General features: G+C 41.7%; 1 long non-coding RNA gene across 1 annotated transcript; it reads right to left on the bottom strand.

The window, feature by feature from the left end:
* On the bottom strand, positions 1–25,258 carry LOC149980883 (uncharacterized). Its single transcript, XR_016483507.1, has 2 exons — positions 25,073–25,258; positions 1–5,687 (listed from the first exon to the last, which is right to left on the bottom strand). It is a non-coding gene; the product is annotated as an uncharacterized LOC149980883 (long non-coding RNA).
* Between the last annotated feature and the right edge of the window lie 739 nt (positions 25,259–25,997).

The following is a 25,997-nucleotide window of genomic DNA, read 5'->3' as shown; positions in this document are numbered from 1 at the left end:
TTGATTTGAATACATCCTTCTTTTATTAACGAAGAACACTGAAGAACACTAAACAAACTAGCAAAAAGAACAACCCAAACTTGCCACTATATAACAAGAGTGCTGAAACAGGCAACTACACATAGACAATAACCCACAGATAAACCAAGGAATATGGCTTCCTAAATATGGTTCCCAATCAGAGACAATGATAAACAGCTGCCTCTGATTGAGAACCAATCTAGGAAACCATAGACATATAAACCCCTAGACTAGATAAACCCCTAGACATACAAAAAACCCTAGACAATACAAAAACTATACACACCACCCTTGTCACACCCTGACCTAACCAAATAATAAAGAAAACAAAGATAACTAAGCTCAGGGCGTGACAAAGGGTACACATCAAAATCAAATCAATGTTTATCAGTCACGTACACAGTTTAGCCAATGTTAGTGGGTGCAGTGAAATGCATGTGTTACTAGCTCCTAACAGCACTGTAAAATGTCAAACAAGAAGCCTACACAAATAATTTGAAAAAAAAAAAATAGAAGCAAGAAGTTAAGAACGCAGAATGAATCCAATTAAAAACCCAAATAACACTATCAGTAATCCAAATGCAATTTATGAGTATATACACCAACAAATGTATAGTAACAATGATATGTATAGTGAGCTATGTCAAGAATCCAGTATGTACAGTAAATACACAGTGTACATAAACAGTGTAACAAAAATGCAATGTGAGGTAATAGATATATTAGAATGAGCTACAGTGTGTGAGAATATCCACAGTGTGAAAACAGTACGGGAAGTGTCCAGTGTTTAAAAGCTGTTTGTATGAATAGCAGCAATGTGACTGGAGCGCGATGAGCTTCTAATACAAACATACTGCGTTTGACGGTTCTCGGCTGTCAGTTTGCAGAGTATCACAGGTCACACATACGTTCTCGAATGAAAACGCTCCTGGCAACAGGTGAATGCTCATGCCTGGATTCCGTACACATCAATTACTGTTTGTGTGTGATGATGTGGGTGCTGTATTTTCATCATACATCATGTACGACATCATACATTTACAGTCAAGTAAAGTCCAACTGTCTATAACAAAGTTTTACATATCAAAATGCATATTCAGTCATACAGTCTTCTCATTCCAAGCAGGACTGTACATTTGTTCATAATGTTCCCACGAAAGGGAAGGAGCAATTTTAGACAAACATAACTTGTAAAATAAGACGGGTGCAGTTATGCCAACTATGGATGGTCATCAGTGAGAGCTATTTACTGTACTGTATGCAAACAACTTCGCCACATGTATTCAGAGAAACGCTGGTTTGGGATTCAAAAATTGCTACAGTTCACACATGCACTTATTTTTATTATACCCATAGTAACAGTGGTGTTTTTTCAAAAACTATATTGATTTTAGATTCAGGTACAGTAAATCCATTTGGAAGAATCCAGGGTGGATTGGATAAGGAACATTAAGAGGCAACTTCGAGCCCACCCCACTATCTTTAATAAGATATAAGGTGTCCCTCTCTCTCCCGTCAAGGAGCATGGCACCTTGAGTGATAAACATACTTAGGGTCACTTATTCAAATTAGCTTGGTGCTCTGGAGTCATCACTCTTCATTTAATGTGCTTTCAGAGCCCCTCCTGACCTGCCAATCATAATCTAATGTCCAATCAGAACCCTTTAGTGTCCCTGTCACCACTGAGATAACTGCATTAGTGAGGCAGTTTTTCTGCAGCATCCCTCCCTACAGTGAGACCTGAGATTCCAGGGCTGTACCTCCAGTGCTTGAAGCTCATGTAAATTACCTAAACAGCCATTTCATCTCCCCTGCACACTTAACAGCATAGCATAACACCCGGGAGCGCAGCAGGTACAGCGGGGTGTCACGTTCAGAAAATGGGGTTTAATTTCATAGCTAACGGAGGACAATAATCCTATCAATAAACAAGGATCAGATAGCTGTTTTGTATTCAATGTTTCTCCCTCCCCTCTCTCACCTTCATGTTTCCCCATCAGCCATCTTATACACTGAGTGTACAAAACATTAAGGACACCTGCTCTTTCCATGACATCGACTGCCAGGTTAATCCAGATGAAAGCTATGATTCCTTATTGTTGTCACTTGTTAAATCCACTTCAATCAGTGTAGATGACGGGGAGGAGACAGGTTAAAGAAGGATTTTTAAGCCGGGAGTCAATTGAGACATGGATTGTGCATGTGTGCCATTCAGAGGGTGAATGGGAAAGACAATAGATTTACAGTGCCTTCAGACATTATTCACATCCCTTGACACATTCCACATGTTGTTGTGTTACAGCCTGAATTTAAAATCAATTCAAGTGCCATTCTTTTTTGTCACTGATCTATGTACAATTAATTAAAAATGAAAAGCTGAAATGTCTTTGGACAATAAATATTCAACCCATTTGTTATGGCAAGCCTAAATAAGTTCAGAAGTAACAATTGGCTTTACAAGACATGTAATAAGTTGCATGGACTAATAATAGCATTTAAGGTGATTGTTGAATGACAACCTCATCTCTGTACCCCACACATACAATTATTTGTAAGGTCCCTCAGTCAAGCAGTGAATTTCAAACACAGATTCAACCACAAAGGCCAGGGATGTTTTCCAATGCCGCGCAAAGAACTACAAAATAAATTGAAAATAAAATGGAATAACCCTTTGAGCATGTTGAGCATGTTGAAGTTTACCTGTACAGATAAAAATATTCCAAAACATGCATCCTGTTTGCAAGAAGGCACTAAAGTAATACTGCTAAAAATGTGGCAAATCAATTCATTTTTTGTCCTGAATACAAAGTGTTATGTTTGGGGCAAAGCCAATAAAACACACTACTGAGTTCCAATTGTCATATTTTCAATCATAGTGGTGGCTGCATCATGTTATGGGTATGATTGTGATCGTTAAGGCCTGGGGAGTTTTTCAGGATAAAAAAATATATATAATTGAGCTAAGCACAGGCAAAAACCTGGAGGAAAACCTGGTTCAGTCGACTTTCCACCAGACACTGGGAGATTAATTCACCTTTCAGGTGGACAATAACCTAAAACACAAGGCCAAATATACACTGGAGTTGCTTAGTGGCCGAGTTACATTTTTTAATTAAATCTGCTTAAAAATCTATGGCAAGACCTAAAAATGGTTGTCAGGCAATGATCAACATCCTATTTGACAGAGCTTGAATAATTTAAAAAATATATATTTAAAATGGGGAAATGTTGCACAATCCAGGTGTGGAAAGCTCTTTGAGATTTACTCAGAAAGACTCACAGTGCAACTCAATATTAAGAAGGTGCCATTAATGTTTTGTACACTCAGTGTATCTCTCATACATACTGTATGTGCACTCAAACCCCCCACCACCACCCCAAAAAATAAAAAACAACAACAACATTTGTTCTGTCTGGAAGATTTGCAGATGTTATTACCTGAGATATCCAGCAGGGAAAATAATTCTACAAAAATGACAGCAGACATCAATCTTTTCCACATCACTAAAGACTGAATAAAATGGATAACTTTTAAATGCATTAATCAATAAAAAAGTTTTGTGAAACAAGACAATATATGAATGCTCATCGATGGCCAAGATAATAGATGCCCGTATCTGAACAGCCATCACGCCATATCCTGTAATAAGACACGAAGATAAAATCACTCACACAAAACACACACACACACAGCCTACCCTGCTGTCTCATGTATATAGAGAAATTAATATGGCCCTTCTTAGATCCGTAGCGTGCCTTTTATTGTGTTAGCACCTCTGAGGGACTAGAATGTCACTGTCTCTGCCACGTCTCTCTACCTCCATCTTAACTGACACAGTGGTTTGAGCGATGATAGCTGTCGCTGCTCCGAGGGGGAATCTAAATGAACTGACAGCGACTGGAGCCAAGAAGACACCTCGCTCCCGAAATCCCCTGACAACCTTATTTATACTAAGGACTTTATATAGAATGATGAGGCCTGGAAACCATGCAATTGAGGCATCGCAAGATAGCACATAATTCCTCACACCAGGTTTATCTTCTAGACAACCTGCTTAGGGATGTGGTTGCTCTTGTGACTACTGTCATATTCAGACATGTGTGACTCTACATATTATGTAATATGTATTTATTTTACATTATAGCTTTTTAAGAGGGCAACACAGGTACAGTACGAAAGTGAAGCGATCTGGTTCGGCTGGGGGTGTAGTCAATTGACGTCATGATTTCGGAGATAGTATAGAGACAGAAAACATAACAGTTGGACACCATTTTGTAAAGATTCACAGTGATTGTCAGTTTTCTGTTAGCCCACTGTTACAGTCACAACAAAGAGAGAACACAGCCCATGGCAAGAGACCCAATGGACCATGGTGTTGTGCACAATGGGGCATTTGTTCAATTTGCTGCCTCGCCAATTCAAAGTGGAACTCTTTGCCGGCCACATAATGGCATGCTGGTATACAGTTTACTCCATAGAGGACATAGAAACAAGCGTGATAAAAAATTTATCACAACTTTGGGGTTTTACCTTGTGTGACAACCACTGTCAGGAACTAGAGGATTTATTAGGGAAAATAAGAGGATGAGACCAGTTACTATGCTGCAGAACTACTGTTTATCTCTCAAGCTGTGAGGATTAAAGACAATGTAAAATAGGCTGTTTGCAGGCTGATATCCACCCAGCTTTCATAGCTGGATATGGAGTAGCAAGAGAGTTTACTCAGGCAATACCGGTTTAATAGCCTAAAGCCAGTAGCAAGACAGACAATTTGATGAGTAAATATTTAAACAAAGGAAAATCCCATATAGATAACAGGCATTTCTTTCGGTGTATTAACTAATCGGAAAATTAAGCAGCTGTCTATGGTTGAAGCGATGACACACAACAGCACCCTCGTTTTCCACAATAGATTTTACTCCCAATATGTCCATCACAACTGTTGCCATTCTCAAATATGCTGCGAGAGTGGACCTAGGAAAGTGTACTCTCTTTAAAAAAACTGAGCATTGACACTACAGATATACCTTTTTCTACATTAGCCCCATTACCAAATAAAAAAATGCATGTATTCATATATTTGCTTCACTGCTATTGCTACAAATATAGACCTAGAAACTGACTGAGAGATTTCTGACGTTCACATTAGCTTTAACAGTTTGTGGTAATAAATCGAGGCAGTAGGAGAATATCACTTTTTTGGCCTCAGCTGCAATGTCAATAAATGCATTGGGAGGAGTAAGAAAGGAAGGAGGAAATGGAGATGGTGTGCGTGAATGTTTTTTAGGCTAGTGTGGAATCGCAGTCTGCTGGCTCAGGGAAACAAATAGATCTGCCCAAGCCATATCCCACACCCCATGGTGCCCACAGGAAGATAGGGAAAACAAGGGAATGAGAGAGAGAGAGCGGGAGGGGGAGGGGGGAGAGAGGGCTGAAGAGAATAACATTTTACTTTTAAATCAAATGAAGTTACACCATTTACTCATTACAGATTAAATTGACAAAATCATCCAAATCCTTCAAGTGTGAAAATGAAGGACAGTCAGTCAATTTTGGAACAATTTTAAACAAGTTAGCAGGTCTCCCCAGAATTCTTCCTGTTTTTCTTTGTGTATACTGCACACTTAGAGTCTTCAAGATTTTCCAATATGGCATCCTGGTCAATCTGGAGACAAAAGAAACACACACCTGGCTAGCGGAGTAGAACACACTCCTAGCTGGAAAAATAAGATTGGCTGAACAAGTTGGGATGCCATATTGGAAAAGAAAAGTAGATCCTCACACTCTAGGAGCTGATGAAGGCAGCTTGTCTGTTGAAATGTTGGTTATACAATTATTGCATCTGAGCTCCAAGAGTGTGAGGCTCTCCTTTTATTTTCCAATATGGCATCCCAACTTCGGCCAATCTTATTTTGCCAGCTAGGACAGCATTTGGATGAATGCGACCATGCTCTTACAAGAAAAATAAACATGTTAGCTACACTTTCACATATGCCTTTTTCACATTTTAATGTCATCTCGGGCTGTCAAATGAAAATGCAATTTCACATGTGAAAATGTGATTCAACATGTTATTCTGCTCATTCAACATGAGTTTTTTTGTAAGGGGGTGTCCGTGTCTGGCAAAGGAAACTGGGAATTTCCTTCCCTTCCCTCCAGGGATGGAGACACTTTGTCCTAATAGCAAACCGAACACCTGTTCCTCTCAACCTGTCTCAATTTATCCTCCGTATGCTCCAGCCACAACCATTGGAGGTCTGCAGAATACAACTCATGAATAATCCATGAAGTGGATTTATGTTTTAATCCGTTTATTTATTTCTTGTGTGCGGAAGGCTAATGAGAAGCATCAATCATGGTTTAAAGCGGAGGGAAAATGTGTGTACCCCTTCTGTAGGATATTCACCAGACGCAACAAAGACAGATGCTTTATCAGACGTGGAATGGTTTTATTGGTTGTAGGTCCTTCAAACTAACCAAGGAATGAAGAGGCAAACATGTCAAATTAATTGCACGCAAGCATTGGGGTTTGACCTTCTGAACCACGCCTAAGCGAACTACAAAGCTACGTCACATGCCTCCTGGTCTTTGCATAGTACTATTTGGATTTCAACAAATATCTACTCAATAAATATTTGCACAAACTGCATCTGATAAAGACCTTCAAGGTCTGTGTCTGTGGTTCTCTCAAATCTCTTTGATTTTCAGCAACTGGATGACATCAAGACATTTCAAAAAACTTATCTGACATTAATGCAGGACATGCAACAATCTCGGACGGGATTCAGCTATTCAACCCTTGACTGCCAGGGCAGTATCTGTTGTTCTCTTTAAATAAACATAATAGCCAACTAAAGGCTGACTGTTGAGAGTTGCAGTGCCACTTTGCAGTACACTGAGGAAAGTAACAGAGCAGAGAGAAAACAATCTCTCCAGCCTTCCATCGACTTTAGCTAGTGCACTGGGCTCCACTGCACTGTCAACTCAATTTGTTTTGTTCACTGAAAATATACATGACTGAGAGACACTGTTGAGCAAATGTGAATCGCTTACTAGTCAGACCAGGGGGAAAAGGAGAGTTGACAGCATCAGCAGATTTCTCACTGTGGTGCTATCTCACATCATGCCCACTCAGATGATTCTGATATTGTGTGTTTCTTTATGGGGAAACAAATCATGGAAGGAAGAAGTACAGACCGGAAGATGTCAGAAAGATTAGGTTCACTATCAAGCTTAGACTACAGAAAGACCAGCCAGCTTAGAACTACACCTTATCATTTCTGGACCACATACTTTGAATGGGCAACAGGCAACTGCTGTGTTCCTCTCTTTCTCTGCTCATAATCCAGCTGTCTGTGTGGAAGAATACCACAGGGTAAAATTAATGGTGGTGGGGGATGCATTATCATGCAGAGTTCGGGCATAGTTCACAGCCATACTGTAGGAGCACAGATTCGCCACATAAGGCAGCACTGAGTAGGACCACTCTTTGATTATCTCTCTTTTCTCCACAACTGGCGAGGAGGCAAACAAGGACTTGGGGTCTGTTTTAAATATATTTTTGTTTTCTGTCAGACACATTCCTTAAATGTTTATGGAGCTTTTGAGAGAAAGAGCTTAGGGAAGCAGGGTTGAAAACCTGAAAAACCTACAATGATGTATAATGCCCAATCTTACCCAAGCCATGTACACATCCCCGGTCCAAAGTTTAAGAACACCTACTCATTCAAGGGTTATTCTTTATTTTGACCATTTTCTACATTGTAGATTAATAGTAAAGACATCAAAACTATGAAATAACACATATGGAATCATGTAGTAACCAGAAAAAGTGTTAAACAAATCAAATATATCTTATATTTGAGATGCTTGAAACAGCCACCATTTGCATTGATGACAGCTTTGCACACTCTTGGCATTCTCTCAACCAGCTTCACCTGGAATGCTTTTCCAACAGTCTTGAAGAAGTTCCCACATATCCTGAGCACTTGTTGGCTGCTTTTCCTCCACTCAGCAACTGGCAAATCTGGTGCAGTCCATGAGGAGGAGATGCACTGCAGTACTTCATGCAGCTGATGGCCACACCAGATACTGACTGCTACTTTTGATTTTGAACCCCCCCCCCCCCCCCCCCCTCCTCTTTGTTCAGCGGCACATTATTAAATTTCTGTTAGTTACATGTCTGTGGAACTTGTTCAGTTAATGTCTCAGTTGTTGAATCTATTGTTCATCCAAATATTTACACATGTTAAGTTTGCTGAAAATAAACACAGTTGAAAGTGAGAGGACATTTCCTTTTTTTGCTGAGTTTAACAGAAAAGAGATACAGCTACATAAGTAGGATCTTAAATTGATCAACCTGTTGGAGGAGAACTTTCCCGCATTGCTGGACATTTTTAATTTGTAGTGTATTTGAGGATGAAAAAGGCTTTTGAAGATTTTAATTTCCACTTTGAAATTTCAGACTTGATTTTCCCTAATGGAAAATGTATCAGCCCCTTCAAAACTGTCCATTAATTATAATCCACTTAATAATTAAAATAACCTGTAGCTCAAGCATTATTTCCCTGCTGTTGGAAACTGGTTCAAATTAAGGCCCTACATCTGTAGGGAGATGGGTCTGTGCTGCCAAGCTTTATAAAGCAGGCAGGGATGAAACATCGCCATCTCCATAAAATGATTATGTTATTAAATGAGACGCCGCAATACTCTTGTAAGTGCGTAATCCAAGGATCTCCGGCTGCCATGCAAATGTACCAGATGTCAGTGAGTATAACACAAAGCTCTGGAATGAGCAACAGAATCCTCAAAATCCTTTCCCACATCCTTCTGGTCTGTCTCAGATGCACTGGTAGTCTGATGCTTGTTTTTATGGGCCACATTGTGTTGTACTTAGTCAGTTCAGATTTTTCAAGGAACCAACGCAGACACAAAGAGTACAATTTGGGCAAAACCTCGGAAAATGTATGTTTCTTGCTGTTTCGCTTCCCTTGACAAACTTGACATTTTATTTCAGTATTTCTCTCTTAGAAGTGTTTTGCTTTGCTGTTCCCTCACTCTCAATTCCCAGGTGCACTGGTGCTCTAGCTATGTGCTTGTTTGGGCTACTTGTTCTCAATTAGTTTAGGTTTCCAATGGCTCAAATGCCACAAAGCGTAAAGTTTGGACAGAAAACTGACTAGTAGCTTTGCATTCCTGGCAAATGTCAAACCACTTCTTTCACAAATTCTTTCTTAGGAGCACTGTGCTTTGCTGTTCTCTCTGTTATCTCCCATGTGAAATGTTAGGGGTGGGTGGACCGAGTCGGAGTCTCTCGCTTTCCCTCGCAGGGCAGGATAAAAGCAAAACATCTGATTTTCCCCTAAGAGAAACATTGACGACTTTACGGCAGAAGCATGCGTGGCCAGCGTGAACAGCCCATCCCCATTGAATCAGATTGCGTGTTAATTCAGCCTAATTTGCCATCAGTCCCACTAATTGCAGCTGACTGGCTTTCCAGAGAGTATTGTAATTCCCTTAAATTAGTTTAAGCGTCTGTGATGAGGTATGCTTGAACTCAATTAATGCAAAGTGATATGTGATTTGTTTTCCTCATTGTTTACCGTTAGCAACCTACTCAGAAGAAAGGTAGCTAAAATAATAACTGGGGAATGTTTAATTGAATTAATAGTATGAACGTGCATTAATTCCATTGCTCTTAGGGACTCCTATGGGCTCCATGTTACTTACAAAGTCAGAACTACCTCCTTTAGGGGGAACGAACTTCAAGCACTCTAATATATCATATTGAACAAGAATCACATGGTTTTAAATAAAACAATATAAAATGTGACATTTCTAGTGGTGTAAAGAACGTAAGTCAAAATACTTGAAAGTGCTACATAAGTTGTTTTTGGGGGTATCTGTACTTACTATGTAATTTATTTGACAACTTTTACTTTGACTCCACTAAATAATGTACATTTTACACCATACCTTTTCCCTGACACCCAAAAGTACTTGTTAAATGTTGTAAAATTAGTAAAGAAGTAAAATTATGAAGAGAACATCCCTTGAAAAGTAATCCCCACTGCCTCTGATCTGACGGACTCACTAATAACGAGTGCTTCATTTGTAAATTATATCTGAGTGTTGGAGTGTGCCCCTAGCTATCGGTACATTAAAAAAAAAAATGATATAAGGAATTCCAAATTATTAAAACTTTTACTTTTAATTGTTAACATATACTTTTTGAATTTAAATCAAGTATTGTTTTACTGGGTGGCTTTAACCTTTACTTGAGTCATATTCTATTAAAGTATCTATACTATTAGTCATGTATGACAATTGAGTACCTTTTCCACCTGTCACATCTTCTCCTGCTCCTCCCCTCCGGCGTACGACGTCACGGGAATACTAACCACCGGTCCTGGGATTCATCATTACCCAAACCTGGCCCTCATCATTAGGCTCACCTGTTAATCATTATGATTCACACCTGGACTTCATTGCTTTCATCATTTCCTCCCCTTTATATGCCACTCTCTGATGTTCACTCACCAGTTGGTACATGGAATTGTCTCGTTCCTGGTTTTGTTGTTTTATTAAACATTGCACCTGCTTCCTGACTCACAGCTTCATTATTACACCACCACTGGAGATTTCTCAAATACTGCCGATGCACAGTATTTTGATATCAAGCATCCTCGTCGAATCAAAGTAATTTAAGTCCATTAAATGTGCATTTTTAGATTTTCCCAGGAAAGTGGTCTGATTTCTGCGTAGCACTGATTTCGTTAACGACCTCTCTCCCTTTTATTATAAATGTTTACTTGATCTTGATCTCAGTGCCGGGTACTCATGTTTGAGTCCTCCGCTGGCTCACATGTTGTCACAGAACATGTTTTAACTCCACATGTGGGACCAAAACTGACTTTCCTTTTACTTTTCCTCAACATTCTATTCCCTTTTGAAGCACCTTGAATGTAAATTGGTAACATGTTAAGTAATAAGTGCATTATACCAAATTGTGCCTTTAAATAACCTATCCTGTCACACACTTAAAATTGACTGTGTAGAATTAGTAAGGGTGAAACATAATGTATATTGTCTTTTGACTTGATCACAATTTTACGCTGATCTTATCAAACATCTACATAACACCACAGTCTATGTTTGCACAATAATTTATAATTATCAGGTACTCATATCCAGGTCATTCCAAGTGAAAACCTAGACAGCCAGTTGATTGCACAGTAATCTGTATATTCAACTTCCAAGCATTACCAAACTATCACACAATTAGATCTAATATACAGAGAGGAGAAGACCTGGGATAACTATAGTTTAGAGAGCCTGTTTATTTCTCTATTTGGTTAGGTCAGGGTGTGATTTGGGTGGGCATTCTAGTTTTCTATGTCTTTGTTGGCCGGGTATGGTTCCCAATCAGAGGCAGCTGTCTATCGTTGTCTCTGATTGGGAATCATACTTAGGCAGCCTGTTTTCCACCTGCGTTTGTGGGCTCTTGTCTTTGTATAGTTGCGGTTTAGCGGTACAAAGCGTTACCTTCGTAAGTGTTTTTGGTGTCACATTATAAAGTAAAATGTACACCTACCATGCTGCACCTTGGTCTCCTAACGACGGACCTAACATTGTGGAAAGGCTCAATTTCTTCAGGGAAACATAGTTACTTTGGAGGTGACTGCAACTATTTGAATACAAAAAATGACCGCTTTTCAAAACTATTTGAATACAGATGTCATGAAGGAACTACTTTAGTTAGCTATTTGAATACAAATCTGAGAAAGCAACTTCAGTACTGTTCTGAAATAGGCTACCTTCAACTAATGACAGGGCTTAATGTATGTCCTATACTATTCCCATCTTTCTGATATAAATGGATTGTGTAGATCATTGTGTAGATCAATGTTGACTATCTGAACTTTTTGTAATGTCAATTTTTCTAAATGTCCATGTACATAATCAAGTCAAACAATTAGGTGTATGATACATGAAAATACCGCAGAGTAATTCTTAGCCATCTTTGTCCATCTGAGGGTAAGTGTTCTTGTTTCAAATCAAATGTATTTATAAAACCCTTTTTACATCAGCAGATGTCACAAAGACACCGAGCCTAAAACCTCAAACAGCAAGCAATGCAGATGTAGAAGCACAGTGGCTAGGGAAAAACTCCCTAGAAAGGCAGCATCCTAGGAACCTACAGTTGTCAGGATTTGGCCAGGGTTGTTCCGGTTTTTGGTCACTAGATGCCCCCATTGTGCTTTTTGACCTTTTGTTTTCCCTTGATCCCCATTATTATTTGCACCTGTGCCTCGTTTCCCCTGATTGTATTTAAACCCTTAGTTTTCCTCAGTTCTTTGCTCTGTGTTTGTATGTTAGCACCCAGCCCTAGTATTCTGTGAACTCTTGTTGATCCCGGTGGACTCTCTTGTGGAATTCTGTTTTTGTTCTTGTTTATTTATTTTTGAGTATCTTTTGAGGCTTTTTATGCTATTCCTACCACCTTGTGGATTTACCTTTTTTTGTCTTGGAGGATTACCTTTGTTCTTGTGGAATTCCTTTTGAGGTTGTGGAGTTACATGTTTTCCTGAAGGACTTCTCTTTTTACTTCATTAAATACACCGTCTCAAGTACTGCTGTGTCTGCCTCATCTTCTGGGTTCTGCCGACTATTCGTGGCTCAGTAGGTTAAGTGACTGTTTCTCACTCCGGCGACCCGGGTTCGTAACTGGGCCCTGACAGAAACACAGAGCCAAAAATGAACCCAGAGGCAGCCAGTTCCCAGGACCTTGTTGCCATGCTGTCCCACCACCAGGAGACTGTCCAACGCCACGAAGCCGCCCTGGTTCAGCAAGAGGCCTTAATGGCTAGACATTCTCATCTTCTGTCGGAGATGCTGACTTCCATAAAGCAGATATCTGATCGACTTACCCTGGCAACATTTCCCGTCCCAGTACCTCAGATTCACGTACCCATGGCAGTTAATCCCCTGGCTGAACCTCGTCTTCCACCTCCCCAACGGTTCTCAGGTGATTCAAGTGCTTGTAAAGGGTTTCTCACCCAATGTTCTCTCTCCTTCGAGCTGCAACCCTCGTCGTTCCCCACCGACCGGTCTAAGATCGCATATATCATCACCCTGCTGTCGGAAAAAGCCCTGGCCTGGGCTACTGCTGTGTGGGATGCCCATAATTCCTGCTGTGCCAGCTACTCTGCCTTTGCTGAGGAATTCAAACGAGTGTTTCAAGGCCCAAGCAGTGGTCCTGACTCAGCCAAACAGCTCCTGACTCTCCACCAAGGTCGGCGCAGCGTGACGGACTATGCCATCCAGTTCCGCACGGTAGCAGCAGCGAGTGGCTGGAACAACGAGGCGCTCACAGTGTGCTTTCTGAAAGGCCTTTCCGACACTATCCAAGATGAACTGGTCACTCGGGAACCACCGGACAATCTCGAGTCCCTGATCAAGTTGGCCTCACGCATTGACCAGCGTCTGAGAGAGAGAGAACTCAACCGTAGACCTCTAGCCCCTATCAGTCCCAGCTCCGAGTCCCCACCTTTATCCTCGCTGGCTCCACCGGAACCCATGCAGATTGGACGTATCTCCCAGGCTGAGAGAGACCGCCGGATGAGGGAGCGACGCTGTCTATATTGTGGCAAACCGGGCCATTTCCGTTCCACGTGTCCCGGGCTCCAGGGAAACGCTCTGTCCCGTACAGACCGGTGGGAACTGTAACGGGAAACATAACCTCCTCCCATCCGTCCAACTCCCGTCTGCTCATTCCAGTCACCCTTTCCTGGGACAACCACAAGCTTCACCTTCAAGCCTTGGTAGACTCTGGAGCCGCAGGTAACTTCATGGATGGTGTCTGGGCGAAGGAGAATGGCGTTCCCTCTGAACCTCTAAGTGACCCCATGAGGGTTACTACATTGGATGGAAGCCCTTTGGGATCTGGACTTGTCACTCATGTCACTACCTCCTTGCGACTTTCAGTTTCACAACACCAGGAATTGATGAACTTTCATTTGATCTCCTGTTCCGAGTTCCCTCTCGTCCTTGGATACCCCTGGCTTCACAGCCATAACCCTCACATCGACTGGTCTGTGGGCACTATCAAGCAGTGGGGTCCTACGTGCCAAGCTACTTGTATTTTCTCGAATTCCCCGAGTTCTACTCCCGAGTCTTTAGAATCCATCGACCTGACCCGAGTTCCCGAGTGTTACCATGACCTCAAACTGGTATTTAGCAAACAGAGGGCCACCATGCTACCACCCCATAGACCTTATGATTGCCCCATCAAACTGTTTCCGGGCACTTGCCCCCCCAGGGGTCGGATCTTTTCCCTATCTCCACCCGAACGAGCTGCTATGGATACCTACATCAAGGACGCTCTGGAAGCAGGCCTCATGCGTCCATCCACCTCCCCGGCGGGAGCAGGGTTTTTCTTTGTGGCCAAGAAAGACGGTGGCTTACGTCCTTGCATCGACTACCGGGGACTCAATGCCATAACCGTCCGTAACCGTTACCCGCTACCCCTTATGGCCACAGCCTTCGAGCTGCTCCAGGAAGCAGTTGTTTTCACTAAGCTTGACCTGCGGAACGCATACCATCTTGTGCGGATCAGACCTGGTGACGAGTGGAAGACCGCTTTCAACACGCCTACTGGTCACTATGAATACTTGGTGATGCCCTTCGGCCTGACCAACGCCCCAGCGGTGTTCCAAGCGCTCATAAACGATGTGCTTAGGGATATGCTTAACATATTTGTGTTTGTTTACTTGGATGACATCCTCATCTTTTCGAGCTCTCTTCAAGAACACACAAAGCATGTCAGACAAGTACTCAAATGCCTCCTAGACAGCCATCTGTACGTTAAACCGGAAAAATGTGAATTCCATTCACCCCGAGTACAATTCCTGGGATTTGTAGTGGAACCCGGTCGAGTCCAAATGGATCCCAGGAAGGTAGGGGCGGTAGCGGATTGGCCCACCCCCAAATCTGTTAAGGAAGTTCAGCGTTTCCTGGGCTTCACAAACTTTTACCGCAAGTTCATCAAGAACTTCAGCTTGGTGGCAGCCCCTCTCTCAGCTTTAACCAAGGGTGGCAATGCAAGGTTTTTGTGGGGAAGAGAAGCTGAGACGGCCTTCCAAGGACTCAAGCAGCGCGTCCTCTCTGCTCCCATCCTGATACTACCGACTACGGATGAACCGTTTGTGGTGGAGGTAGACGCCTCAGAGGTTGGTGTTGGAGCTGTCCTGTCTCAGAGGGGTGAAGGCAAGAAGCTTCATCCGTGCGCTTTCTTCTCACACCGGCTTACCCCGGCTGAGAGGAACTACGATGTGGGGGATCGTGAACTCCTAGCGGTTAAGATGGCATTGAAGGAATGGAGACACTGGCTCGAGGGGGCTTCTCACCCGTTTCAAGTGCTCACGGACCACAAAAATCTGGAGTATATCCAGCAGGCGAAGCGGTTGAACTCTAGACAAGCTAGATGGTCTCTTTTCTTCAATCGATTCCAGTTTATCCTCACCTATCGGCCCGGGTCGAAGAATCTCAAACCGGATGCCCTGTCCCGAGTCTACGCTCCTGCCATTCGAGATGACACGGACATGCCTGTCCTTCCTGCTGCTAAGATCGTGGCTCCGATCTCGTGGCAAGTTGAGGATACCGTGAGACGAGCTCAAGCTATCGAACCGGACCCGAAAGGAGGCCCTGCCAATCGGTTGTTTGTCCCCAAGGCAGTGAGGACTCAGGTCCTTCTGTGGGGGCACTCCTCTCGCCTCACCTGTCATCCGGGCGTAGGTCGCACCTTGGAGTTCATCCAGCGTAAGTTCTGGTGGCCTACCATAAGAGAAGACGTTGCCACTTTCGTCAATGCCTGCCCTGTGTGCTGCCAGGGCAAATCTTCTCACCTCCGCCCTCAAGGACTCCTTCACCCTTTACCTGTTCCCCACAGACCCTGGTCCCATATCTCGTTGGACTTTATTACTGGCCTTCCTCCATCCCATGGCAATACTACTATCCTAGTCATAATCGACAGGTTTTCTAAGGCGGCCAGGTTCGTCCCTCTGACTAAGTTACCTTCTGCCAAGGAAACTGCTGAGTTGGTAATTAATCATGTGTTCCGAGTCTTCGGCATTCCTCAAGATATGGTTTCTGACAGAGGTCCCCAGTTCGCCTCAAGGTTTTGGAAGGCCTTCTGCCAACTCATGGGGGCTTCTGCCAGTCTATCTTCAGGGTACCATCCGGAGTCCAACGGTCAAACAGAGAGGATGAATCAAGAGCTGGAAACCACCCTCCGATGTATGACTCGTAACAACCCGTCCACATGGTCGTCCTTCATTGTTTGGGCCGAATACGCGCACAACACCTTGCGCTCCTCCTCCACTGGTATGTCCCCGCACGAGTGTCAGTTTGGCTATGCCCCTCCATTGTTCCAGGACCAGGAGGCAGAAGTCAGAGTGCCTTCAGCCTTGAAGTTCGTCAGACGCTGTCGGCTTATGTGGAGGAAGACCCGTATTAATCTTATGCGTTCCTCACAGAGGTACCAACAACAAGCCAACAGACGTCGCCGTCCCGGGCCTACCCTGCGCCCCGGCCAGAGAGTCTGGCTCTCCACAAGAGACTTACCACTACGGGTGGAGTCTCGCAAGCTGTCCCAAAAATACATCGGTCCCTTTAAGGTTGCCAGGAGAGTTAACCCAGTTTCTTATCGCCTACACTTACCCAGATCCCTTAAGATTAATCCCACGTTTCACATTTCCTTATTAAAACCTGTTGTTTTTTCTCCCCTTGTCCCGGCAGACAGACCTCCCCCTCCGCCTCGTGTCATTGGAGGCCAGCCGGCTTATACCGTCCATCGGATACTGGATTCCCGCCGGGTGCAGCGGTCCTGGCAGTATCTGGTGGACTGGGAAGGCTACGGTCCCGAGGAGCGCTCCTGGGTTCCTGCCAAAGACATACTGGACCCTGACCTCATTCGTCGGTTCAGGGTCCTCCACCCCGAGAGAGCTGGTAGGAACGTCAGGAGCCGTTCCTAGGGGGGGGATTCTGTCAGGATTTGGCCAGGGTTGTTCCGGTTTTTGGTCACTAGATGCCCCCATTGTGCTTTTTGACCTTTTGTTTTCCCTTGATCCCCATTATTATTTGCACCTGTGCCTCGTTTCCCCTGATTGTATTTAAACCCTTAGTTTTCCTCAGTTCTTTGCTCTGTGTTTGTATGTTAGCACCCAGCCCTAGTATTCTGTGAACTCTTGTTGATCCCGGTGGACTCTCTTGTGGAATTCTGTTTTTGTTCTTGTTTATTTATTTTTGAGTATCTTTTGAGGCTTTTTATGCTATTCCTACCACCTTGTGGATTTACCTTTTTTGTCTTGGAGGATTACCTTTGTTCTTGTGGAATTCCTTTTGAGGTTGTGGAGTTACATGTTTTCCTGAAGGACTTCTCTTTTTACTTCATTAAATACACCGTCTCAAGTACTGCTGTGTCTGCCTCATCTTCTGGGTTCTGCCGACTATTCGTGGCTCAGTAGGTTAAGTGACTGTTTCTCACTCCGGAGACCCGGGTTCGTAACCGGGCCCTGACAACAGTAAATGTAGAATGTCAGTTGGCTTGTGTAACCAGCCATCAAATCCTGTTTTGTCCGCTAGGGACCTTTTTCTTGTACGACATGACTAGTAATCAATGTGTGATCCATCCTGTGTATATGTGATTATTTAGTAAATAAATAATTTAGCCAATTTTGTATTGCCTATTCAACTTGTTAGTCAGGGTTCGTGATGATAACCTAGAATTTTACGACGTTCAGATGAGACTGAATATGGTGACGATTAATAATTGACTGCTATTGATATAAAATATCTTTAAGGGTTTATTCAGAAGAGAACAGCTCTATAAACACACTTCCGTGGTGCCACAGGTTATTACCGAGTTAATCGTTGCATGGTTTAATTCAATCACTTAATCAATTTGATAAAATAGCCTGTCATATAATTTAATCAGTCAGACACAACTACAATGATGTCAAACCAATATACCGTGTGCTGTGACGGCAGGGGTTAGAGAGGATAGTCCCCCTACAAAGTGCGTACAAAGTGCCCCCTACAAATGCGTAGCGCCACATTCAAATAGTACTCGATAAAACTCAAACTTTAAATCACACATGCAGGGTACTTAATTAAAGCTACAACGAGTGTAGCTTTAATTGAGTACCCTGCATGTGTGATTTAAAGTTTGAGTTTTATCGAGTACTATTTGAATGTGGCGCTACGCATTTCCCCAGGCTATTGTCTAGGAGAGACGCTAGCGTCTCAGTGGCCGTAAGAGTTTAAAGAACCATGAACTACAACCACGCTGCATTTTGGTCCGCCTCTCCTTCCCAGGAAGAAAGCCGTGACACATCTACTTTGTCCATGACTCTTTGTGCATTTTTCCAACAATTGTTAACAGGCAGATTATTTCACTTTCACCCACTCCAGTGGGTCAGAAGTTAACATACATTAAGTTGACTGTGCCTTTAAACAGCTTGAAAATTCCAGAAAATTAGGTCATGCCTGAATCTTCTTATAGGCTAATTGACATAATTTAAGTCAATTGGAGGTGTACCTGTGGATGTACTTCAAGGCCTTACCTTCCAACTCAGTGACTATTTGCTTGACATCATGGGAAAATCTAAAGAAATCAGCCAAGACCACAGAAAAATATTGTAGACCGCCACAAGTCTGGTTCATCCTTGGCCTTAATGACCATTGTTGTGCACCCTTGGAAAAAGGGGGAGGCTTGCAAGCCGAAGAACACCATCCCAACAGTGAAGCATGTTGTGGGGGTGCTTTGCTGCAGGAGGGAATGGTGCACTTCACAAAACAGATGGCATCATGAGGGAGGAAAATTATGTGGATATATTGAAGCAACATCTCAAGCTTGGTCGCAAATGTGTCTTCCAAATGAACAATGACTCCAAGCATACTTCCAAAGTTGTGGTAAAATGGCTTAAGGACAACAAAGTCAAGGTATTGGAGTGGCCATCACAAAGCCCTGACCTCAATCCTATAGAAAATGTGTGGGTAGATCTGAAAAAACATGTGTGAGCAAGGAGGCCTACAAACCTGACTTAGGTATACCAGCTCTGTCAGGAGGAAGGGGCCACAATTCACCCAACTTATTTTTTTTAACTAGGCAAGTCAGTTAAGAACAAATTCTTATTTTCAATGATGGCCTAGGAACACTGGGTTAACTGCCTTGTTCAGGGGCAGACCAACATATTTCTTCCTTGTCAGCTCGGTGATTCAATCTTGCAACCTTTCGGTTACAAGTCCCACGCTCTAACCACTAGGATACCTGCCTCTCCTTCTTATTATGGGAAGCTTGTGGAAGGCTACCCAAAACATTTGACCCAAGTTAAACAATTTAAAGGCAATGCTACCAAATACTAAATGAGTGTATGTAAACTTGGAATGTGATGAAAGAACTCAAATCTGAAACAAATCATTCTCTACCATTATTCTGACATTTCACATTCTTAAAATAAATCTTCTTATGGAGGTGGTCCCTGTACAGGGACCGCTCAGCGGAAATTTCAGAGCGCCACCTATAGTACTTTACTTAGTACTCAATAAATCTCAAACTTTCATAAAAATACACATGCAAGGTACTGAATTAAAGCTACACTCGTGAATCTAGCCACCAAGTCAGATTTGTAAAATGCCAAAACGCAGAAATAAAATATAAAACATTCATTACCTTGGACGAGCTTCTTTGTTGGCACTCCTATATGTCCCATAAACATCACAATTGGGTATTTTTCCCGATTAAATCCGTCATTGTATACCCAAAATGTCATTTGCTGAAGGCCAGTCTGATGCTGCAAAAAGTCCATTTACAAGACGCAACGTCACTTTTTAAAATTAGAAAAGTTGCCTAGAAACTTTTACAAATCACTTCAAACGACGTTTCTAAACCAACTTTAGGTATTAATAAACGTTAATGATGTATCAAATTGATCACGGGGAGATCTGTATTCGATAGCAGCAAGTCTGGAAATCATCGTCCATTTTTTCAGTTTCACAACATACTGTGGTGCGCCTCAAGAAAGGAGGGGTCTATTCGTGTTGTAACCAAGGATAAATGATTCTGATATTGATAGCAATGGCGACATCGTGTGGAAGCTGTAGGCGTTTACAGGGGATTCGCATATATTTTCTCTCGTCTTAAACAATACATTGAATGGCGGACGAATATTTTTGTTTTTGTTTTTGGTAAACAGTTTTACCAGGGATTTTTACTCCTAAACACGTTCTGTTATAGCCACAGACCCGATTTAACCAGTTTTAGAAACTTCAGAGTGTTTTCTATCCACACATACTTATCATATGCATATACTATATTCCTGGCATGAGTAGCAGGACTTTGAAATGTTGCGCGATTTTTAACAAAAAGCTGCGAAAATTCGCATCATCCATAACAGGATAAAGTGGTGATCCTAACTGACCTAAAACATGGAATTCATACTAGGATTAAATGTCAAGAATTGTGAAAAACTGAGTTTAAATGTATTTGGCTAAGGTGTATGTAAACTTCCGACTTCAACTGTATATACTCTATGCGCCTACAGTAAAAACGACAAAATGGTATACAGAAAATAAGGAACTTACTTTGATAGGAACGCACACATGTACAAAGTTATTATGTGTAAAGAAAACAACAAGGAAGGTAAAGCGAGCGCCAGCAAGAAAATTATCCAAATCTTGCAGGACTGCGCAAATATATGTATAATTGATCTGAAAAAACATCACTGAAGTGCTGTTAGATCTCATCGAAGAGACGTTTTTCCGGCTGAGTAAAGCCTCATAAATTGTCCCCTACGCAAAAATGGGCTACTTCTATGTGTGTTAATGGGGAGGCGGAACACACCTCAATTCAAACTGTTGTTAGAAAATACAACTCGTTAGAAAATAATTAGAAAGTTGACAAGTTGAAATATAGCCTATAGATAATTAGCAGGCAGCGCTTGTTATTAAAGGGACTGGAGATTGGTTCTCTCTGTTACCAACAGACAAGCACACAGACACTAATCGTGGAATGGAATGTTGTCTTATCACCAATCCATTGTAAATCTACTGTCAGTGTTACATCTCCCAGAGGCCCACTTTTAGCCCACACACAGATGAGAGCGTTCGAAGAAAACTATTCTGTTGCATAAAACAACCTTTTGATGCAATAACAGTATTATAGCAATCTTAAAATTTCTGTTCTGACAGGTGTCAAGCATCGTTTTCAATTGGAACTGGCTATGTCCAGAGACTGGGGCATAAAACAGTTAATCAAATGGAGTTACTCTTTGTATATTCTGTGCTATGACCCGAACTCCTTCTGGTGCTGCACTACATGCGTTCACATATCATTGTTCTAAATCTAAAATCACACTCAAGGGATTGTTTCACTTGACCCGCATATCCCCCCTCCAAATGCGGGCCAGTTAGCGGAACCTGTGTCCTAGACAGGTTATTAAACTAACGGAACCCCCCACCCCCAACATTCCGCTGAAAAGGCAGCGCAGGACATTCAAAAATATATTTTTTAATATTTAACTTTCACACATTAACAAGTCCAAAACAGCAAATGAAAGGTGAACATCTTGTAAATCTACCATTCGTGTCCGATTTTTAGAATGTTTCACAGCGAAAACACAACATAGATTTATGTTAGATCACCACCAAATCCAAAAAAACACACAGCCATTCTCCCCAGCCAAAGATAGTCACAAAAGCAGAATTAGAGATAAAATGAATCACTAACCTTTGATAATCTTCATCAGATGACACTCATATGACATCATGTTACACAATACATTTATGTTTTGTTCGATACTATGCATATTTATATCCACAAATGTTTGTTTACATTGGCGCCATGTTCAGAAATGCTTCAAACATCTAGAGTAATTACAGAGAGCTACGTCAGATAACAGAAATACTCATCATAAACTTTGACGAAAGATACATGTTTTACATATAATTAAAGGTACACTGGTTCTTAATGCAACCGCTGTGTCAGATTTAAAAAGAGCATACCATGCAATAATCTGAGACGGCGCTTAGACGTAAATATATTTCTCCGCCATGTTGGAGTCAACAGAAATACAAAATTACATCATAAATATTCCCTTACCTTTTGATGAACTTTCATCAGTATGCAGTGCAAGGAATCGTAGTTCTGCAATAAATTGTTGTTTTGTTCCATAATGTCCATTACTAGCGTCCAATTAGCTACTTTGCTAGCACGTTTAGTTCACTTGTCCAAAAGCTGGCGCTGGTCCAGGCAAACTCGGACAAAAACTTCAAAAAGTTGTATTCCAGGTCGAATAAAGTGGTCAAACTAAGTAGGAAATCAATCTTCAGGATACTATTATCATATATATCCAATAACATTCCAACCGGAGCATTCGTTTTTGTCTACAGAGTAATGGAATGCAAGGCGATATAATGACTACTGCGTGTAACCAGGAACTGGCATTCTGCCAGACCAGTGACTCAAAAAGCTGCCACCCTGCACCACATCACACTAGAGGCTTCATTCCACGTTCTACTGACTGTTGACATCTAGTGGAAGGCGTATGAAGTGCAAACAGATCCATATCTTATTTGGATGTGAATAGGCGATGAGTTGAAAATCAACCAGCCCCAGAATTTCCACTTCCTGTTTAGAAGTTTGCCTGGCCTATGAGTTCTGTTATACTCACAGACATCATTTAAACAGTTTTAGAAACTTCAGAGTGTTTTCTACCCAATAGTAATAATAATATGCATATATTAGCATCTGAGACAGAGTAGGAGGCAGTTCACTAAGGGCACGCAATTAATCCAAATCGAAAATGCTGCCCCCTATCTGCATGCTCCTGGGTAAGTACATGATAATTACAAGTATATCCTATGTAACTACATTACACTTGATTGGCTACAGCCTTTGAGCCAGGTCATAATATAGAAATAAATACATTAAAATGATTGATAGTTAATGAATGGGTGTGCCTTGTTACAATTGTTACAAGGTCCTAGCTTATTTATTAACCCTGGTTTTGCATGTGGATTCGATGGTAGTGGCACCTTGCACATGTAGCAAGTTCAGAATTTAGTTTGAGTTATTGATTATTAAAATGATAATTCAAAGTTGACTTTCAAACGTGTAATTACAAAGCATTAGTTCCATTGTGGAACAAGAGTAATTACATCAGTAATTGTACATGTGGGCTAACCTTCAGAACATGGATGTGTAATTACACATTTCTTGTGCCAATTGTGCATTAACTAATAATGCTACAATCTTATTAGCAAGTAATTAAATACACATAGTAACACCAATGTAATGAATATTTTGCTATAGTTATTACTGTGTAGTTACTTAGTAATAGGGTCAATGTAGTGTAAAGTGTTATCTAGTTTCCAAAGTCCTATGTAACTACAAAGTTACTGTATGTGTCATTTTTTTTGCATTTGAAGGTGCAAAAGTGGTCCATCCTAAAGTTGAGGTGATTCCATGTCCCTCGTGTATTTAATCCTGGGCTATAGGCTATATTAAGATTCATATATCAGAGCCCTCCCAAACCAGAATTCAGACCCCTTCCCTTTTTCCACATTTTGCTACGTTACAGCCTTTTTCTAAAATTGATTAAATTAGTTGTTTTCATCATCAATCTACACACAACACCCCATATTGACAAAGCAAAAACAGGTTTTTAGAAATTTGTGCAAATGTATTAATACTCATAACTTATTTACATAATTATTCAGACCCTTTGCTTAAAGACTTGAAATTGAATAGCGTCACGTCTGGAGTTAAACCTGGCACCATCTCTATGGTGAAGCCTGGTGGTGGCATCATCATGCTTTGGGGATGCTTTTCCCCGACAGAGTCACAGACTAGTTAGGACTGAGGAAAAGATAAATGGATCAAAGTACAGAGAGATGCTTGATGAAAACCTGCTCCAGAGTGCTCAGATCCTCAGATTGGGGGGAAGGTTCACCTTCCAACAGGACAACGACCCTAAGCACACAGTCAAGACAACACAAGAGTGGCTTTGGGACAAGTCTCTGAATGTCCTTCAGTGGCCCAGCCAGAGCCCGATCAAAAATATCTGGAGAGACCTGAAAATAGCTTTGCTGCGACGCTCCCCATCCAACCTGACAGAGCTTGAGGGTATCTGCAGAGAAGAATGGGAGAAACTACCCAAATACAGGTGTGCCAAGCTTGTGGTGTCATAAAAAATACAAAATAATACATTTAAAAAAATGCTTGTTGCATCATAACCAAGGCTGTAATCGCTGCCAAAAGTGCTTCAACAAAGTACTGAGTAAAGGGTCTGAATACTTTTGTAAATGTGCTATGTCAGTTGTAGGTTTGCAAAAAATTCTACAAACTGGATTTTGCTTTGACATTATGGGGTATTGTGTGTAGATTGATGAAGAAAACAGACCAATTTAATCCATTTTAAAATAAGGCAGTAACCTAACAAAATGTGGAACAATTCAAGGAGTCTGAATACTTTCAGAATGCACTAATTTAACTAACTGTTGGAGTTTTTGGCTGTATTTGGCAGCCATCAAGTAAATTCCATATATTCAAGTACCTTCAAATATTATTTGGTCTTATCATTATTATTATCTCTATTAGATTATCGAAGAAAATAGCCTTTTAGTTTAAACTCTATATAAAATATATTTGACTGCCTCGATTATTTGAAAAGTTGGTATTTTCAAATGAACTACAAAATACAATTATTTTCTGGCCAGGTCTGCAGAGGATCAGATGGTTAGGTATTGATGGAAGCTGCTTTGTCAAGTCATGTGATTTAGCTCTAACCCCTGCTCCCCTATTTGTCCCTCGGTGGCATGGCTCAATGCTCCGTGGCACTTGTGATGGACATTTCAAATTGAGCTCCTATGTTCTCTCTCCCAGTTTTTCAGTGTCACTTTCCCCATACTTTCCGCACTGGAATAATGAGCCATTTCAGAAATTACATTCAGGGATACCTGCCGAATCATCCAAGATCCTGGATTTCTCACCTCTTGTGTGTCTGGAAGGCACAGCTCCATCGGCCAAGCCCGGCCTTTGTTTCGGGGCGATAAGTTGGCCAGGAGAATATCCCGAGCTGGTTGAATGAAAAATATTGGCTTCGTCTGATGCTGAACAGGTGGCTGCCTCTGCTCCTCTTTTCGGATGGCTGGTTAGGCATTTTCCACCTCATAAAGGATTCTGCTGTGCCAGAAAAAAACAAAGACAGCCCTCCAATTTATGCCTTGGACTAGACTCTAGCTAGCTGTCCATCTGCATTCCGGTACAGAAAAAGACCACTGTCGTGTCAAATTCCAAGGCTCAGGCTGAGCCCTGTGGCTATGTTGAGCAGCAGGATTCTGTCAAGCCGCTGAAAAGGCCAGGAAGCCGGGGAAAAGTCTTGGTAGGAAACATTATTTTTATCCGAAGTAAGGGGAGATTCTAAAACTGAAAGGTGGATTCATGTCAGCTTATTTCTACTGCATCTTTCGAGTTAAAGAGTATACACTTGTGAAATAGCTGTTTTTACATGTTGAGTTTAAATTTCACACATTAAACCATACCAGTTTTGCTATTATCCCGTCTTCAGTTATGTATATAAAGTGCAATATTGGGATACAACTCATAATTTAATAGTTTTCCTCCAAAACATTAAGCCCATAACCATGTGTGAGGTGCATACTTTTGTTTCAAAGTAGATTTAAGACTACCAAGAAACACTGCGTGTCAGCACACTGCAGTAAAAAGTTAAATGTGACCCGTTTCAAGAAATCGCACATAACTACTTCACAGCAAAGGCATTTTAATTATTATATTCAACTGGCAGCTTCATTAAATAGTACCTGCAAAACATCTGTCTCAATGTCAACAGTGAAGAGGGGACTCCGGGATGATGGCCTTCTAGGCAGAGTTGCAAAGAAAAAGCCATATCTCAGA

Source organism: Oncorhynchus mykiss, chromosome 9, assembly GCF_057628025.1.
Source record: "Oncorhynchus mykiss isolate SJ-2025 chromosome 9, ASM5762802v1, whole genome shotgun sequence".
NCBI classification, from domain to species: domain Eukaryota; kingdom Metazoa; phylum Chordata; class Actinopteri; order Salmoniformes; family Salmonidae; genus Oncorhynchus; species Oncorhynchus mykiss.
The sequence above is the reverse complement of the archived record's forward strand: the minus strand, read 5'-3'. Positions and strand labels throughout refer to the sequence as shown.